The sequence below is a fragment of the Chiloscyllium punctatum genome, chromosome 1 (genome assembly GCF_047496795.1).
Source record: "Chiloscyllium punctatum isolate Juve2018m chromosome 1, sChiPun1.3, whole genome shotgun sequence".
In the NCBI taxonomy this organism is placed as follows: Eukaryota; Metazoa; Chordata; class Chondrichthyes; order Orectolobiformes; family Hemiscylliidae; genus Chiloscyllium; species Chiloscyllium punctatum.
This window is the reverse complement of record NC_092739.1, coordinates 149,460,909-149,461,460: the sequence shown is the minus strand read 5'-3', so window position 1 is coordinate 149,461,460 and position 552 is coordinate 149,460,909. Positions and strand designations below refer to the sequence as shown.

General features: G+C 41.5%; 1 protein-coding gene across 4 annotated transcripts in view; it reads right to left on the bottom strand.

The window, feature by feature from the left end:
- Nucleotides 1–306: 306 nt before the first annotated feature.
- Nucleotides 307–552, bottom strand: part of ctnna2 (catenin (cadherin-associated protein), alpha 2) — a 1,236,619-nt gene continuing 1,236,373 nt past the window's right edge. For all 4 annotated transcript variants that reach the window (XM_072576926.1, XM_072576917.1, XM_072576908.1 and 1 more), the window contains one exon: nt 307–552. This exon is cut by the window's right edge and continues 933 nt beyond it. The gene's annotated coding sequence lies outside the window, so the exon portion shown is untranslated.

Sequence of the window (552 nt, the reverse complement as noted above, 5' to 3'; positions counted from 1 at the left end):
CAACATAGGATACAACTTTTTCAATGTAAATGCACTTGTAGAATCAGTTGATCAGATGTCATGTGATCAGATATTGTACGATCTGACATCATGTGGCCAAAATATTGTGGAATTAAATCTTCAGAAAAGTCTCCATCCAGAGGTGGAAATCTGGTTCCATTTGCTGACTCATTCATCAGGGAATGGTTGGGTGCATCCAATGCACTTCCATTAGAGTTCAGCCAATTGGGCTGAAGCTATAGCAGCTGCTGAGCGAGTAAATCTATTGTCATCAACGAAGAAGAAAAAACACAGCAAGCTCACTCATTGATGATGGGCAAAGGGTTTATTTGAGTTATTGGGAGGATACAAAGACAGATTAGTCATCCACGGTTCAGGCAAGTCAAAACTCTACATCCACTGTTATGTCCACTCTAACACATTACTCACTATCTACTGGCTATCACTGCACTGTCAGACAGTGGCACAAGGCCACTTGAAAACATTAAGGAGTTGCAACACAATCAGCTTGAACCTGTGAAACAATTCCCATGTTGTCGTACTGACAGCAGC